The sequence below is a fragment of the Misgurnus anguillicaudatus genome, chromosome 12 (assembly GCF_027580225.2).
Source record: "Misgurnus anguillicaudatus chromosome 12, ASM2758022v2, whole genome shotgun sequence".
NCBI classification, from domain to species: domain Eukaryota; kingdom Metazoa; phylum Chordata; class Actinopteri; order Cypriniformes; family Cobitidae; genus Misgurnus; species Misgurnus anguillicaudatus.
Window position 1 is genome coordinate 13,549,964 of NC_073348.2, and position 9,709 is coordinate 13,559,672.

Here is a 9,709-nt window from a genome sequence, read left to right on the forward strand (position 1 = left end):
CCGCCCCCGAAGCCGTTCGAGCCACCGCCCAGACCATCTTCCACTTCCTCACCGAGCAGTATGGTGATACCACCCCTGTGGCCGTCCTGAGGGCGCAGTTCTTTAATTGTAAGCAGGGCCCCCACCAGTCCATTCGAGCCTTCGCCCTGAAGCTGCGCGAGCAGTATACACGCCTACAGCGACGACGAGATCATGGGATTGGAGATGAGGAGACCCTGTTAAGGGACCAGTTCCTGTTAGGGCTACGGGAGGGCCCCCTACGACAAAATCTCCGAGTGCAGTTTAGACGAGACCCTGAGCTCACGTTCGATGACCTGAAAAAGGAGGCCATGGCCTTGGAAGGCGACCAAGCGGAAGCTAAGGAGGCCCCCGTATGTGCAGCAGTGAGTGGCCCGGCGGCAGCCTCGGAGGTATCAGACTGGAAACAAACATTGAAGATAGAGCTCTTAAAAGACGTGCGAGATCAGATGGCCGAGCTAACCAAGGTCCTGGTAGGGAAACTGCGCCTAGGGCCGGGAAGGAAAGAAGAAGGGCCCGCCCCCCGAGAACGGACGTACTCTGAGCGAGGCCGGGATGGGATGAGGCGGCCCTGGCAGGCGAGTCGGCCTAGGTTCGAGTGGGACGAGCAAGGGAGGCCCATTTGTAATCGGTGTGGGACCGCCGGGCATGTGAGTAGGCAGTGCGGACCACGAAGAGCCTCCGAGGGGGGTTTTTAAGACGACCGGCCACAGTGGGTCATGTGGTCGGCGCCCCCCAAAGTGACCCCCATAGAAGAATGGAACCCGAGGACGGGATGATTGGGCTTAGCCCAATAGTAGAGGCCCAGGTATGTGGCACCACGGTGCGCTGTCTCGTCGACACTGGTTCTCAAGTGACTTTATTTTCAGAAAGCTTGTCCCATGAATTATTTGGAGTCCACCCCGCACACAAGGTTGAAGCGCCCTGGCTTACCCTGAAGGGGGCGAACGGCTTAGAGATCCCCTACATCGGCTATCGACTTACCGACTTTGAATTGTATGGAGTACGAGTTCCGCAGAAGGGGGTCATCATTGTACAGGACCATTGCCTCGGCCGTCATCGAGCCCTCCTGGGTATGAATGTCCTCTCGGAGTGTTGGGAGGAGCTATTTCGGGCTAGGCCCGTTCAGACAATACCGAGGGCCGAGCGGCCAGGCTGGGAACGAGTAGTGGCCGACTGCAGGCGAGTGCAGCTGGCTAAGAACCAAGATGGCCGAGAAGAGGTTGGTCGAGTAGCATGTCGATTCGCATTGTCGGTGCCAGCAGAGAGTGAAGCCATAGTGTGGGCCAGGGTGCCACAACAGCGTCGAGGCTCTGAGAGCTGGGTGTTGGTGGAACCTCACGAAGACTGCACACAGGTGAGGGTGGCCCGAGGACTGACGGTAGTACGACGAGGCCGAGTGCCAGTGAAGGTCTGTAATGAAAACCCCTACCCAATACACTTACACAAGCACCAGCGGCTGGTGACGGTGACGTCGGTCGAGGGACATCAGGTGCGGGACAAGGAAGATGTGAGTTTCCGGCGAGTGCACCCTGCAGTAGTTGAGGTAGCACTAACGCAAACCGTAGGAGCGTCTAGGACGAGGGAGAACAAGGTACCGGCCCACTTGACAGGGGACTCCTTACGAGGAGAGGGCCTGGAGCAGGAACAAGTGGAAGAGCTACAGAAGCTACTGAAGAAATGGCAACATGTGTTTTCCACCCATGATGAAGACTATGGTTGCACGACGGTAATACGACATAGTATCCCTACGGGAGAAGCTGCACCAAGTCGGGAGCGGTACCGACCAATACCCCCCACCCTATATACCGAAGTGAGGACCCTTTTGCAAGGTATGCTGGAGCAGGGGATCGTGAGAGAGAGTAGTAGCCCATGGGCGGCACCGATAGTGCTTGTCCAGAAGAAGACCGGGGCCTGGAGGTTCTGTGTGGACTATAGGAAGTTGAACAGCTTGACCAAGAAAGACGCGTTTCCCTTACCTCGTATTGAGGACTCCCTGACAAGTTTGACCAAGTCTGCCTGGTATTCCACCTTGGATTTGGCCAGCGGGTACTGGCAGGTACCGGTTGAGGAACGGGACCGAGAGAAGACCGCCTTTACCACGCCATTTGGTCTTTTTGAGTGGGACCGGATGCCCTTCGGTCTTTGCAACGCTCCCGCCACCTTCCAGAGACTGATGCAACGATGTTTGGGAGGTCAGTTAATAGAATCTGTGCTGGTATACCTTGATGACGTGATTGTGTATTCCCCAGACTTCGAGACTCACTTGCAGCACCTGGAAAAGGTGTTCCGAGAGATGGAGAGGTATGGGTTGAAGCTGCAACCGGAGAAGTGCCACCTGCTGCGCCGTAAGGTGCAGTTCCTGGGACACGTGGTGAGCGCAGCTGGTGTGGCCGTTGATCCCAGGAAGGTATCGGCAGTTCGGGACTGGGAGGCCCCCAGGACTGTAAGGCAAGTGAGATCATTCTTAGGCTTTGTTGGCTACTACCGACGATTTATTAAAGGGTTCTCTAAGATCGCCAGACCCTTGAACCAGCTGCTGGTCGGGACGGGACGACCACGGGGACGAGGATCCCCCACGGTGGGATGGACCCCAGAATGTGAGACGGCCTTTAGGGTCCTGAAGCAAGAACTTTTACAAGCCCCGATTTTGGCGTACGCTGACTTCTCTCAACCCTTCCTACTCTATACAGATGCCAGTAATCTGGGCCTGGGAGCGGTGCTTGCGCAGAAACAAGATGGAGTGGAACGGGTGATCGCCTATGCCAGCCGGAGCCTCCATCCCGCTGAACGAAACGATGCAAATTACAGTTCTTTCAAGCTCGAACTGCTGGCGCTGAAGTGGGCCTTGAGCGAGAAATTCAAGGATTACCTCTGGGGAGCCAAGGTAACCGTGGTCACCGATAACAACCCTCTGGTACATTTGCAGACAGCCCGGTTGGGAGCAGTAGAGCAGCGATGGGTGGCCCAGCTAGCCAATTACAACTACCAGCTGCAGTACCGCCCGGGGCGGGAGCACACCAACGCAGATGCCCTCTCCCGGTTGCCAGCTAGGGCCGATTCGAGGGGCCCGGCCCCATTCGAGGGAGAACAAGGAGAGGAAGGACTGATGGTCGGCGTAGTGGAGGCGCCTGGGAGCCAACGGGAGGCAGCACCTGTAAGTTGGGGATGGGACCCCCAGCGTTGGAAGGCTAGACAGCAGGAGGATCGAGAGCTGCGGAATCTGGGCGAGTGGCTTAGGCAGGCCCGGCGACCGACCCCCGCCGAGAGACAAGCCCAGACAGAGGTGGGTCGAAAAATACTGGGACAATGGGAGAAATTGAAGTTGCGTGAAGGTGTATTGTGTAGGACCATACGGGACCCAGGGACCGATGAGGAGGTTAGCCAGATTGTGGTACCGGCCAGCCAAGTTCGGGCACTGTTAGAGGCCTACCATGACCAGATGGGACACCAGGGGCAGGAACGCACCATGTCGTTGCTACGCCGACACTTCTATTGGCCAGGAATGGAGATTTCCGTGAGTACGTTCATTCAAGCATGTCCCCGATGTACTCTGTTTAAATCCCGGCAGGAACCCCGAGCACCGATGGTCCCGATCCTCGCAAAGGCCCCCCTCCACATTGTGGCGATGGACTATCTGACCCTGAGTCGTCCCAAGGACCGGTACCAGAACATCCTAGTGGTGACAGATTTGTTCACCAAATACGCCTGGGCTATCCCCACCCTCGACCAGACAGCAAGTACCACAGCCACAGCATTATGGAGGGCAGTGTTCCAGCCATTTGGGTGCCCTGAGTTCCTGCACTCGGATCAGGGCCCGAACTTCGAGTCCCGCGTCATCCGAGAGCTATGCCAACTGTACGGGTGTGTAAAGACCCATACGACCTCGTACCATCCCCAAGGAAACGGAGGATGTGAGCGCTTCAATCAGACCCTGTTGAATCTGCTGGGAACTCTGGACCAGAGACGCCAGGATGATTGGGTGAGTGCTTTGCCGAATCTATTACAAGCCTATAATAACAGCGTGCACAGTACAACGGGGTATGCCCCCACATACTTAATGTTTGGAAGACACATCTGCTTGCCCACAGATCTCCTATTGGGAACATCGGGAGGTGAGAGAGAGGGGAACGTGACCGAGTGGGTGGGACGACACCACCACCGTCTCCACTTTGCCTACGAACAGGTCAATAAGAATATCCAGGCAGCCGGGGAGAAGAACAAGAGGTTGTATGATAGGACGGCGCGGGATGCTCCCCTGCTCCCTGGAGAAAGGGTACTAGTCCGGGACAATCGGCGACTAGGTGGAGGCAAGCTGAGTGATCGGTGGGAGGCGAGGCCGTACATTGTGCAACGGCAGCAGAGACCGGGGCAGCCGGTCTACACGATCCGGCCAGAAGGGAAGCCTGGGCCGGATCGGGTGGTCCATCGGAACATGATCCGCCCTTGTCCAAATTATCCCCCACTAGCCACAGAGGTGGCTCCTAAGGAGCCGGAGGCTGCTACCCCCTGGTATGGAGGGTGGGTCATCTTTCCAAGAGGCCCGGCGGAGGGGCCGGCCCGAGTGGCCCCAAGGGAGCCTGAGAACTTACCTGTCGTAGTGGGTCCAGTGAACGACGTAGCCCCAGAGGCTCCAGGAGAGCCGGATAACTTACCTGCTGAAGGAGCCCCAGAGGATCCAGGAGAGCTGGATGACTTACCTGCCGAAGAAGCCCCAGAGCCCCCACTACAGCGCCCCCAGCGTGAGACCCGGGGGCGGCCGCCCATCCGGTATGGAGAGTGGGTTACAGGAAGCGGTTCTAGGGACTAGAACCATTTCGGCGGGGGAGGATGTCACAGGTGACGTTTTAAATGAACGACGGGCGGAACCCGGCTTCCACATCTTATTTGGACGATGGGCGGAATCCGGCTTCCACACTTCATATCCGGGGTTTCCCCAAAGGCAAAATTAAGCCTGATCACGCTCAGATGGGGCAAATTAACACAGCGGTTGCTAATAGGCTGACGAGGAGAAGAGTCAGGGTATAAAGACACCTTCGCAGACATTAAACGGTGTGCTTGTGGTATACGTTGTGTACGTTGTGTTGCTGCTTTGCAGACGGACCACGCTGGTCGGATCGCTCTCCTGGGGAAGAGAGTAAGAGACAGTCAGCGGACGAAGGGATATTGTGGAGTTTACGTGAGAAGGAGTGGACACAGAGCCATCGAGAGCACAGTGAACAGAGGTTATTGGCAACCAAGCGTGAGTAACCGCTGTGATACTTCTCTGCACATGTCTTGTATGAAGAATTATCCTGGTGTGTGTTCTTGTGTTTCGTGAGGTCCCTGGCCCCACTGGAGAAGAGAGCGTGGGTGAGCCGCGGTTGACCGGAAGCACGGACGAAGCACCGCCCGCTAGTAAGCCAGTGGCCCTGTGGGAAAGAGGAAGTGCAGGCGAGCCAGGGACGTGATAACCGACACGCCGGGCCTGTGTATACCATACATCTCTCCCTCATTTGTGATCCAGTTGTTGCCCAACCAATCTCTCGAGGTCGTCGTGGTCAGGTGGCAAGGACGATCTAAAATTCACGTGACGTGGTATAAGAGTGCTGTGGGTGAGTTTCACTGATTGATGGTGTTTACGCTTGACTTGCTGTGCGTATGCTGTGCTTGTAGCGTTCGAACTGCCCAGCCTCCGACGAGACACGAGATGGTGACATCTGTTGCGGCCTGAGTCCTATAGGGAGAGAGAGAAAATCAAGCCTCGTGCCCGGGGTGTGACAACGAGAGCTTCGTCTACTACCTACCTGAACCAGTGGAGCTCTGTGTGGGAACGAGGATCCCCCGGCACTGTGAGTAACGCAGCCTGTGAAATAACCTGTTCTGTGCTTATAGCAACTACCTACCTGAACCAGTGGAGCTCTGTGTGGGAACGAGGATCCCCCGGCACTGTGAGTAACGCAACCTGTGGAATAATCTGTTCTGTGCTTGTAGCAACTACCTACCTGAACCAGTGTAGCTCCGTGTGGGAACGAGGATCCCCCGGCACTGTGAGTAACGCAGCCTGTGAAATAACCTGTTCTGTGCTTCTAGCAACTACCTACCTGAATCAGTGGAGCTCTGTGTGGGAACGAGGATCCCCCGGCACTGTGAGTAACGCAGCCTGTGAAATAACCTGTTCTGTGCTTATAGCGACTACCTACCTGAACCAGTGGAGCTCCGTGTGGGAACAAGGATCCCCCGGCACTGTGAGTAACGCAACCTTTGGAATAACCTGTTCTGTGCTTGTAGCAACTACCTACCTGAATCAGTGGAGCTCTGTGTGGGAACGAGGATCCCCCGGCACTGTGAGTAACGCAGCCTGTGAAATAACCTGTTCTGTGCTTGTAGCAACTACCTACCTGAACCAGTGGAGCTCTGTGTGGGAACGAGGATCCCCCGGCACTGTGAGTAACGCAACCTGTGGAATAATCTGTTCTGTGCTTGTAGCAACTACCTACCTGAACTAGTGAAGCTCCGTGTGGGAACGAGGATCCCCCGGCACTGTGAGTAATGCAACCTGTGAAATAAACCTGTGCTGTGCTCATAGCAACTACCTACCTGAACCAGTGAGGCCCTGTGTGGGAACGAGGATCCCCCAGTGCTGCCAGCATCAGTGGAGTGTTTGCCCTGGTCTGACTGTGTTCGATTCTGCCTCCAGGAGAAGCGGAGCGCGCCACGGGTTGCTGGGCCAGAGCCCCGGCCCCCAGTCTTTTCCCCAAGTGGCCCTGGAGGCAAAGAAGAGCCACATTAGTTTTAAAGTTCCCTTTTTCCCTTCCCCCTTTCCCCTTTTTAAATATTTAATAAAGCTTGTTTTAATTATAGTATACTCGTCTGTCTGGTCATTGGGGTGGTCTTGGGAAACTCCTCGAGGTGGAAGAGTTAAGAGGGGTGTGGCCCAGTAGCATATTCGGGTCCGCCCCCGGGGTGTGACATCCATTTGTCTGTATGTATTCGTATGCAATCTGCATATGCAAAGTGTCGCAAATGTTAACTTCTCAGCATGTCATGAGGTTTCTTTTCCCTTATTGGTTACATGAACATGGTTGAGTTGACTGCAGGTCTTTATAGGCTTCCACAGATTATTTGAACGTTCTCCTCCCGAATGTTGTTAATAAAACATCATATAATAAACAGGCAAAACTCTTCACCATCTTTGTGCTTACTAGACATGTGGTGGTCGGATTTGAAGATGTGGTCTCCTTAAAAAAATTATTGATCCATTTCATGTTCTTTTACAAATAAATAAGGATTTTAGGGTCCAGTATTTGTTTTTTAGAAACCCACATTGCTACCAAAAAATGTAAGCTACCAGCAGCACAGTTTGCACATAATCTACCAGGCTAAAGCTAAAATACTCTGCACACATCTTCATGTCTGTATCTGCAGAAATATATATATTTTTCCTAAGACACAGACACTGGCTTCAGATGATAAAAGTATAAAGGGTTTAGCTATGGTTTACTCACCCACCTGGAAAAGCTTTTCTAACCACACCCTCATGAATGAAGCTAGTGTGCTAGACTACTTAACGGCACTGATATGATTCGCATCATACCGCATCTGTATGTGCTGCTGGGAAATAGGAATTTTTACATGCGTTTTGGAAAGGTGAAACTCAAGTTATTGGTCTATTTCAGGGGTGTTCGCTAGACCCCTTTTACTGGGGCATGTTCCCCGGAATAAATCTCAAGTTTAGATTTTAGCAGTTAACTAGCGTATTAATTTACAAAGATAAATGTCTCAAAAAAGGATCTATATGCAATGTAGTTTCCCAGTTAATGCTTGCAAAAGTGGTGCACCAGTTGCACTGATGCATACACGCACAAATCCATGTCCATGCGCGTCTGTGGGTTTAGCCGTGCACAGCCGCAAATAAAGTCCAGGTGACACCAGGCGATTGGGTTGGCTTATAAAAACATGACGAAACTAAAGTAAGTTTCTAAATAATGACATTGCTGCTGAAAAAATCAACACATGTATGTGTTATACTGTTCTGTTTTGTGCACCCTGCTTGCACACAGAAGGCTTAAAAAAATAGGGTGCCTGTGCCCCAGTAGAGCTTTATTTCTAGCAACGCCCCTGGTCTATTTTGTGTCCAATAATTTCCCAATAAACTATTTTTTCCAATCCCTTACATTCAACAATGATAAAAAGGTTTCAGAGTGTTTACTATTTGAACAGCGTAACATTCATGAAACACTCACAGTGGAACATTTAATGTTTTTTTTTGTCTTTTTTAAATGCTTTGTGTTCAGTATCTTAACCTGTATCATCATCTGTGGCATTTTTTACTTTATTTTACGGATTCCCATGTGGAGCTGGTTAAACTAGAGTTTAAGACAGGTAATCCCCATTCTCTTTCCCTTTGTCCCTCGAATGTAACAATATGTCTCCATGTCAGATCAAGAAGCTTGCTCTGTGAATACAATATTGCTCATTCTGTAACATATGAAGAGCTTGTAAAGATGGTCACTCATACTGTTGTCAAAGTAAATTGGAAATGGCCAGAAGAATTGCAATAAAATATCTTGTAGTAAGCTAGAAAAGCTTCTCATGAGCAGGAGGGTGTGGCCATCCAAAAATCTTTAAGGGGGCCATGGCATGAAAATCTGACTTTTTCCATGTTTAAGTGCTATGATTGGGTCCCCAGTGCTTCTATCAACCTAGAGAATGTGAAAAAGATCAACCCAATAACTTAGTTTTGGTAAAGCATTCAATACAAGCACATGAAAAAATAGGTAGTTGAAATTTGGCTCTCCTTATGATGTCATAAGGAGCCCTTATTATAATAATACAGTATAATAATACAATAATACATCTAACCACAGCACTGCCATTTAGTACAGAGAAAAGCACAATAGAGTTTTAATTGCAACAAACCACCATCATTGTGATCAGTGTTTGAATTTCATCAGCTCATTTGCATTTAAAAGGATACACCCAAAACGGCACATTTTTTGCACACACCTGCAAAGTGGCAATTTTAACATGCTATAATAAATTATATGGTATTTTGAGATAAAACTTCACATATGTGCTCTGGGGATACCAAAGATTTATTTGACATCTTAAAAAAGTCTTGTGCCATGGCCCCTTTAATTTAGGATTTCCGTAACAAGTTGTCAAGATCCTGAAACAATTCATATTTAGATGCATATGCAGTGGCTGGATGTCCACTTTGCAGATTATATGTTTAGTATGTTCAGCCAGTTTTAAAGACTGCTGGGTCTTATGGCAGCAGCGACTTTAATATTCCTAGATTTCTTTCTATAGTCCTGGAAGGTTTATCAAATACTACATTTGTTCATTGAAAGAGCACGTATTTTCCGATTCACGATTTTTAATTTTATTTGGTTTTGTGAGTATGTGTGTTAGTATATGTTAACGATGACACGAGTTATCGTTTCCAATGTAAATCTATTTTCTTGGACTACAACAAACACGCTTTGTAGGCAACAGGTTACTTCCTGGGCTTGTTGACGTGGACAAGACCGACATTACAGTATTATAATTCCTCCCGCTTCAGACTAGGCCTGTAATTATCTCCTGATGCATTGCATTGTGAGCGAATCTTTCAGACATGGTAAGAAGCGTCACATTTCTGGTTGACGTCAGAGGTATTCACACCAATCACAACGTACAGATTAGCTGGCCAATCAGGGACACAAAT